Source organism: Rhinoderma darwinii, chromosome 9, assembly GCF_050947455.1.
Source record: "Rhinoderma darwinii isolate aRhiDar2 chromosome 9, aRhiDar2.hap1, whole genome shotgun sequence".
Taxonomy (NCBI): domain Eukaryota; kingdom Metazoa; phylum Chordata; class Amphibia; order Anura; family Rhinodermatidae; genus Rhinoderma; species Rhinoderma darwinii.
This window is the reverse complement of record NC_134695.1, coordinates 71,900,057-71,908,658: the sequence shown is the minus strand read 5'-3', so window position 1 is coordinate 71,908,658 and position 8,602 is coordinate 71,900,057.

The window sequence follows — 8,602 nt, the reverse complement described above, 5'->3', positions numbered from 1 at the left end:
CAGCCCGGGATGTATGCGAATGACCCGACACCTCATTGGTTGGACGGTACCCCCAATCTCTTGATAAGTTGTCTTGGGTGCGGACATGTTTCTTATTTGTGACGCAATTCTCTGTGCACTGCTTTGCCGTAATTCTTTGCGCACTGCTTTGCCATAAATACTGCGCACGGCTCTGCCGCAAGTCCCTACGCACGGCTCTGCCATAAATACTGCGCACGGCTCTGCCGCAAGTCCCCGCGCACGGCTCTGCCGTATGTCCCCGCGCATGGCTCTGCCATAAATACTGCGCACGGCTCTGCCGCCAGTCCCCGCGCACGGCTCTGCCATAAATACTGCGCACGGCTCTGCCGCAAGTCCCCGCGCACGGCTCTGCCATAAATACTGCGCACGGCTCTGCCGCAAGTCCCCGCGCACGGCTCTGCCATAAATACTGCGCACGGCTCTGCCGCAAGTCCCCGCGCACGGCTCTGCCATAAATACTGCGCACGGCTCTGCCGCAAGTCCCCGCGCACGGCTCTGCCATAAATACTGCGCACGGCTCTGCCGCAAGTGCCTGCGCACGGCTCTGCCGCAAGTCCCGGCGCACGGCTCTGCCGCAAGTCCCGGCGCACGGCTCTGCCGCAAGTCCCGGCGCACGGCTCTGCCGCAAGTCCCGGCGCACGGCTCTGCCGCAAGTCCCGGCGCACGGCTCTGCCGCAAGTCCCGGCGCACGGCTCTGCTGTGTATGAGGCTTTAGCCGGATTCTTTCTATTGAAGTCAATACGGGTAAAATGCTACATAAGCCTCGTGCACCTCCATACAATGTATCTAGGGGAGAATTCCTCTGTAATACGGCATCTGATGCCACAATTCTCACAAAATCAAGGGTTAAAAGGAGCCCATACATTTCCATTGGCAGGGTATTTAGTATCTGTACAGCACGGGTGCTGTGTACGCTTGTGTGTATAAGACTTTAGATACAGACGTATAAGATTCCATATACACAGCCTGGCCACATAACGTTAGAATTCACTCTTGGGCAATACACCCATTACTCAACAGTCCCTTCATTTATCAGCGCTGGTGTGGAGGAAGTGTATGAAGCAACTACAAGTGGCATCAGACTCCTCTGTGAACGGGCAGCAGCGGCATTGTGCAGATTGGGGGTCACAGAGGCACCCGGCTCAGATATCTTATTGACACCCGCAGCAGATGACAAGTACAATGCCGCCGCCGCCGCTGCTTCTTTACGACCAACAAATGGCTCACAAACTTTTTCCCACAGATTAATAGAAGTACAAGCGATTGTTATATTACCCTAACGAGGAGAAAGTAACGGCTTCTTAAAAAAAAAAAAAATAGATCACAAATCCCACCAGGCGGTGATTAAAAAAAAGAAATTGCTAATGATTCGCTTGACCGTAGTGATTTTCACGTAACTCTCCAGCGTACACTTTAATAATCGTGTAATGAAAAGTTCTGCAACTTGATATACTTTGTGTAATGATTAGACATCAATTCCAAGATCTGTTCTTGCTGTCAGTGAATAGAAACTTTACGTACCTTTGTTTCTCTATGAGCTAAACAGCCTGGATTTCAAACTGATACATTTTAATTGCACCGATACATTGTAACAAACTATCAGGACAGTAGGGAGATTTGTGAGGCGGATATATTTAGCTTACAAAGGATTGTCTATAAGGCCTTATTCACATAAACGTGTCCGTTTTGCGCCCGTAAAAAACGTAGCGTATTTCTTGCATTGCAGTTCCGTGTGACAAGTCTGTGTTTTTTACTCGCGTATGTCATCTGTAAGTCACGTGTTTTTTACGTCAGCAAAATAAACTGAAGGAGGTGATTATTTTTTCTCATCATTTCTTTAGCAACTGTTGAGTGAAAAACGCATGGCACACGGATGTGCGTCGGTGTGCTGTCCGTGATTTTCACGCACTCATTGACTTCAATGGGTGCGTGATGCGCAAAAAACACACAAGTATAGGACATGCAGTGAGATTCACATTGCGTGGAAAACACAATGTCTGAATAGGCCCATTGAATTGCATAGGTCTGTTTGAAGTCCGTTGTTTTAACGCGCGAAAGACGGACATGAAATACGCTCATGTGAATAAGGCCTAATTAATACAATTGCAACAAATTCTCAGATGTGCAGGTTTTCAATTTCTACATGCAAACAATGGTCAATTCACTGAAAGCAAGCAGTGATCTTGAAATTGGTGAGAAACAAAATCATTTTTTTACATACATATATATATATATTTTTAATATTTTTTTTATTAAACATTAATAAATGGGTATTCCCGACTTAGGCATATACTGCAGGATTTGCCATAAAAGTCTGATAGATGCAGGTTCCAGCTCTGGGACCTGCACCTATATAGAGAACGGGGGTCTCCAGAAACCTGTTTTGCCTGGTGCGGCGGCCGGTGACCGCAGAATCTAAGCGTGGACTAGTGGAGAGCGGGTCGAACGTGCGTGCTGCTCTCTCCGTTCTGTTCAATGGGAGTTACAGAAACAGTCGAGCAGTGCTAGCTTGGCTGTTTTCGTAACACCCATTGAACTGAATAGGGAGAGCTGCACGTGCGACCCTCTATCCACTAGTTTCACGCTTAGATTCTGCGGTCAGTGGCCGCCGAAACAGGGGTTGGGAGACCCCCGTTCTCGATATAGGTGCGGGTCCAATAGCTGGGACCTGCACCTATCAGACATTCATGGCAGATTCTATAGATATGCCATAAATGTCGGGAATACCTCTTTAACCCCTTCCCCTGCTTGCATTCTGGGCCTTAAATGACCAAGCAATTTTTTTACGTTTTTTCCATCGTCACATTAAAAGAGCTATAACTTTTTTATTTTCCCATTGACGTGGCTGTATGAGGACTTTTCATATGCCATAATAAGTCACTTGGGAAGGGGTGGTCTTGGTGAGGCAACGTCTTTAATATTGTTGAGGGAACTTTAACGCTAAGATGGGGGGGGGATGAGGCAGCGTTCATATCATGCAGAGGGAATCATCTCATCAATATCTTTTAGAAACATGAAGGGACGGTTTATGGAAAGAGTGGAGCACAGATCATTATTTCATTGACTCTCGGACCCTTCCAGATGCATTTGACATCAGCACAGATGGGTCCTTGCAGCACTCCAAATAATGGAGAGAGGGGGATCCAAAGAGGAGCAAGACCTTCCATCATCTATACATGTAACCCTATCCTTTACAGCTCTGGAATCCAGGAAATAAACGGAAGTCACGTCCATAGGGGCCACGAGATGTTCCACAGTGGTAGGGATGGGAGTCCCTCAGGGTTACTCTATCCCTCTCCAAATGTCCTCATCAAATTGATTGGAGGTGACACTAAGGTCTTCTGCACGCAGTAATAGGAACGAGTCCCAGTGAGGAGGTATTCATTATTCATGCGGCATGTATGGTCACATCTGATGCTCCGCTAACAATTTCACTATATACTGAACCTGTAATATGAAGCCTCATTAATTCTACCACATAAAAAAAATCCTCCATAAATATGAGAATCTGGGTCGTCCTGTTCTGTGAATTTGTTAGTTATATCTGTTTCTGGGAAAGCTGGGTGACCACCAATATCACCACCGCTACAGCTCCCATAAGAGTTATCATCAGGTTTCCAAAACCCTTCAATAAAAAATTTGAATAGTTATGCAGATATATGGGGAAGGAGGATACTTGGACCGGTGTGCCAATCAGGATTCTGGGAAAGTAGAGTGACAACCCCATCAGAGATGTAATATTTGTTGGCACTCAGCTGTACTATATGCAGATGTAACTAAGTCAAGGCATAGTCCCCGAATTCTGTGGTTTATAGTACCCCCACCCTTTGTAACGGATGAATTAATCTCTGAATGCTACAAGTCATCTAGTACAGCTGAGACCCCCAACGATCAGTTGTAATCTGTGGGTGAGCATGGCAGCAAGTGCTCAATTTCCATGCAGCGCCACCACAGGGGAAATGTGGCATTACATAGTGCCCATTGAAATCCTTGGGCTGTCTGTCTAATATACGGACCTGCCAGGTCCGCCAGAGCAGGAGACAGTCCTAGTAGCCGCTCCCTGACTAACAAATGAGGGTCCAGAAACAGGAACCCGCTCTATTAACGAAGATTTTAACTAATAGGGTATTTGTAAATGGGTTTTACAAACCAGACAACTCCTTTAAGTGCTATTCATTTACAGATTTTAGCTCTAGAGATGTACAGAATGCGGCACTGTTCATACTGTGTCAGGAGTCATATTATAATGATTTATATATTATAAGCAGACCTGAAACTTCCTAGTTATTAAACTGTTTTAGAAGTAGCTTATAATTCCTGGAACAAAGAACAAACCAGAAAGGCAAGAAAACTGTCAAACTGCATTTTCCGTGGCTGCCAACATTATAAAATAGTTTCCATAGACTTTGTACTGCTGAACTGATGTATGTAAAGCAATAGACAGATGCCTAAGGCGGGATTCACACGACCGGGTCGCGTCCGAGCCCGAGTGCCGGCCGGTAAAATCGGCCATTCTGCCCGGCCGGTTTGCATAAAGTTATGCATCCGTGCCGGGCCGGGCAGATCCGGACAGTGACATCAGCGGCAACTCCTGAAGGGGAATCCCCATGTGTTCGGGGATTCCGCTTCAGGAGTTTCCCCTGATGTCACTGCCCAGATATGGACAGAGACATCAAGCGCTCTGTCCAGGAGCGGAATCCCCGAACACACGGGGATTCCGCTCCTTCAAGGAGCTAAAGTGCGGCTAGCACATAGCAGAGCGGGGAGATACCTCCCCGCTCTGCTATAGTGGCGTCGCTACAGTAGTAGCAGCTGCTGCTACTACTACTAGCGGCGCCATCGAAGGTGTCGCCGGGCCAGGGTGATTTTAACAAGCAGGGGAAGGGAGCCAGCGCAGCGCTCCCTCCACCTGCTGTACACCCCGGCCCTGCCACACCGTGTACAGCGATGCCATTCGTCAGAATGGCATCAACTCCTCCTCCTCACATGCACTCTGCGCTGTGAGGAGGAGGAGATAGAGCGCAAGCTCCGGAAAACCCGGCCATCACTCGGGACACATCCCGGTGATGGCCGTGTAATACCCGGCCCCATAGACTTCTATGGGAGCCGGGTACCCGGGCGAAAATAGAGCATGTCCTATTTTTTGACGGGCGGTTTTCCCGGCCGTCAAAAAATCGGTCGTGTGAATAGCCCCATTAGGGGTCTATTATTCCTAATGCAGCCGGGTGCCGGACGATTTATGAACGGCCGGCACCCGGCCGGGAAACCCTGCCGTGTGAATGAGGCCTGAGACATCATCCCATACTCAGAACCATCAGAAGGTCCGAACCTTTCTTACTCTGGATTCACATCGGCTGTTGTTTGGGAAGTTTTGGATCTATTCCTAGTTTTTGGTCAAAAAACTGCACCAAAAATGTGTAAAACCAGCCTAAAAAAACATTTTATAAATCTCTATTAATCTATGAAGATACCCAGGTTATTCCAGCATGCTCCATAACACTATATACAAGAAGATGTATAACTTATACCGGCTGTACATATATAATTATATACAGAAGATACCCAGGTTATACCAGCATGCTCCATATCACTATATACAAGAAGATGTATAACTTATACCAGCTGTATATATATAATTATATACAGAAGATGCCCAGGTTATACCAGCATGCTCCATATCACTATATACAAGAAGATGTATAACTTATACCAGCTGTATATATATAATTATATACAGAAGATACCGAGGTTATACCAGCATGCTCCATATCGCTATATACAAGTAGATGTATAACTTATACCAGCTGTACATATATAATTATATACAGAAGATACCCAGGTTATACCAGCATGCCCCATATCACTATATACAAGAAGATGTATAACTTATACCAGCTGTATATATATAATTATATACAGAAGATACCCAGGTTATACCAGCATGCTCCATATCGCTATATACAAGAAGATGTATAACTTATACCAGCTGTATATATATAATTATATACAGAAGATACCCAGGTTATACCAGCATGCTCCATATCGCTATATACAAGTAGATGTATAACTTATACCAGCGGTACATATATAATTATATACAGAAGATACCCAGGTTATACCAGCATGCTCCATATCACTATATACAAGATGATGTATAACTTATACCAGCTGTACATCTATATTATATACAGAAGATGCCCAGGTTATACCAGCATGCTCCATATCACTATATACAGGAAGATGTATAACTTATACCAGCTGTACATATATAATTATATACAGAAGATACCCAGGTTATACCAGCATGCTCCATATCACTGTATACAAGACGATGTATAACATACCAGCTGTACATATATATATACGGTAGATACCCAGGTTATAACAGCATGCTCCATATCACTATATACAAGAAGATGTATAACTTATACCAGCTGTACATATATAATTATATACAGAAGATACCCAGGTTATACCAGCATGCTCCATATCACTATATACAGGAAGATGTATAACTTATACCAGCTGTACATATATAATTATATACAGAAGATACCCAGGTTATACCAGCATGCTCCATATCACTATATACAAGAAGATGTATAACTTATACCAGCTGTACATATATAATTATATACAGAAGATACCCAGGTTATACCAGCATGCTCCATATCACTATATACAAGAAGATGTATAACTTATACCAGCTGTACATATATAATTATATACAGGAGATACCCAGGTTATACCAGCATGCTGCATATCACTATATACAAGAAGATGTATAACTTACACCAGCTGTACATATATAATTATATACAGAAGATACCCAGGTTATACCAGCATGCTCCATATCACTATATACAAGAAGATGTATAACTTATACCAGCTGTACATATATAATTATATACAGAAGATACCCAGGTTATACCAGCATGCTCCATATCACTATATACAAGAAGATGTATAACTTATACCAGCAGTACATATATAATTATATACAGAAGATGCCCAGGTTATACCAGCATTCTCCATATCACTATATACAGGAAGATGTATAACTTATACCAGCTGTACATATATAATTATATACAGAAGATACCCAGGTTATACCAGCATGCTCCATATCACTATATACAAGAAGATGTATAACTTATACCAGCTGTACATATATAATTATATACAGAAGATACCCAGGTTATACCAGCATGCTCCATATCACTATATACAAGAAGATGTATAACTTATACCAGCTGTACATATATAATTATATACAGAAGATACCCAGGTTATACCAGTGTGCTCCATATCACTATATACAAGAAGATGTATAACTTATACCAGCTGTACATATATAATTATATACAGGAGATACCCAGGTTATACCAGCATGCCCCATATCACTATATACAAGAAGATGTATAACTTATACCAGCTGTACATATATAATTATATACAGAAGATACCCAGGTTATACCAGCATGCTCCATATCACTGTATACAAGAAGATGTATAACTTACACCAGCTGTACATATATAATTATATACAGAAGATACCCAGGTTATACCAGCATGCTCCATATCACTATATACAAGAAGATGTATAACTTATACCAGCTGTACATATATAATTATATACAGAATATACCCAGGTTATACCAGCATGCTCCATATCACTATATATGATAAGATACTATATTATATATTTTCTGCTGCTTCTTTAAGAGTCCTACCCTGCAAATCCGAGTGTGGATTTTACAACCTGCTACATGACAACCTGACCGTATACCCGGCATCAGGAGAATTCTTCCATAACAATCTCTCTCTTTACATTACAGTGGGATTGAGTCTGTAATATGTTTGTCCAAGAAATAGCAGGAACAATATAAAGCGGTTTCGCTTGAACTGAAATCCAGCAGAGTATTAGTGAAATATTGGCTTTGAAGAAAAACGTCATTTTCTTTTCCACATCAAAGAACATTCCTGATAATTACGTCCTCGCTTCGCCAATTTTCTATGTCAAGTGGGCTCAGGAGTCTAGTTAGTCTTATAAATTGGGATGTAACTATTTTCAGGAGTAAATACTTTCCAGGAGAGGAAAACTCAGACTTTAAATGAATTCTTCTCTCAGGTCAAACACTAAAAATGTTCCCTGAGGACAGAGGTTGAGAAAATGGACAAACATCTCTCTGCACTCGTACACATAGGAGAAAGGCTGATGATGAGGGTAAATGATGAGACACAATGTAACAATATATCCAAATATATAGGACTGCTTGTATCCTATGTAGAACAATTTCAGTGTCTGGTAGTCCAGAAAGTCTGATAATCCAGCACAGAGCGTCAACATATAAAGTTACATAGTTGATTTTATGTTAAAGAGCAACTAAAGTTTCCAAAAACTTCCGACATGTCATAGTGAAATGTCAGAAGTTTTGATCAGTGGGGGTCCAAGCACTGAGACCCCCCCCCCCAACGATCGCTAAAATGAAGCGTCACAAGCGCTCAGCTGAGCGCTGAGCCACTTAATTTCTGATAATCTTTTCTGAGAAAGCCGAGCAGTTGGTGTACGGACTCGTAG